At 45.2% G+C, this 757-nt stretch overlaps 1 non-coding gene across 1 annotated transcript; it reads right to left on the bottom strand.

Annotated features, from left to right (window-relative positions):
- Positions 1-268: 268 nt before the first annotated feature.
- Positions 269-369, bottom strand: LOC129489087 (small nucleolar RNA U13). The gene has a single exon (XR_008659900.1). It is a non-coding gene; the product is annotated as a small nucleolar RNA U13 (small nucleolar RNA).
- Between the last annotated feature and the right edge of the window lie 388 nt (positions 370-757).

Below are 757 nucleotides of genomic sequence, written 5' to 3'. Positions count from 1 at the left end.
TATTTGTTGTTGTTTTTGAGACAGAGACTTGCTCTGTTGCCCAGACTGGAGTGCAGTGACACAATCTCGGCTCACTGCAACCTCAGTCTCCGGGGTTCAAGTGATTCTTGTGCCTCAGCCTCCCAAGTAGCTGGGATTGTGGGTGCAGGCCACCATGGCTGGCTAATTTTTGTATTTGTAGTGGAGATGGGTTTCGCTATGTTGGCCAGGCCGGTCTCGAACTGCTGGCCTCAAGAAATCCACCCATCTTGGCCTCCCAAAGTGCTGGGATTACAGATGTGAGGCACCATTGTAACAGGGTTTGAGGAAGGTACTTCTCACAGATGCATGTGAAAACCCAAACTTCATGCTTATGAACTGCAAAAGGATCACACTCATTTCTTTTTAAGCTGCCTGCCCCTTCACGCTGAACCCCTCTTTATGGGCAGGGACTACATTTTTTTTCTCTGTGCTTATCTGAGTGCCTAATAAAATAACTAGTAGATAACACACTAACTGTAGACACTTAAAAGATCTATCTCTACTACTCTCTACTCTTAGTCTCCGTCACCCCCAATTCATGGACACAGACATTCATTCACAGAGATTTGGGGACCTGGTTCACAGTCTTTGTGTTCTGCCCCAACTCCTACATTATTTTGGTAACGTCAATATCCCCATCAATGGCCCATTGAATATCCTTGCATTTCGATTCTCTGATTCCAAGAATGAGAAAGATACCCTAAATGCATCAATACCGATGTGTGGGTGTTAATTC

This window comes from Symphalangus syndactylus, chromosome 8 (genome assembly GCF_028878055.3).
Source record: "Symphalangus syndactylus isolate Jambi chromosome 8, NHGRI_mSymSyn1-v2.1_pri, whole genome shotgun sequence".
Lineage (NCBI taxonomy): Eukaryota > Metazoa > Chordata > Mammalia > Primates > Hylobatidae > Symphalangus > Symphalangus syndactylus.
Note: the sequence above shows the minus strand (reverse complement) of the source record. Positions and strands in the feature narration are given on the sequence as shown.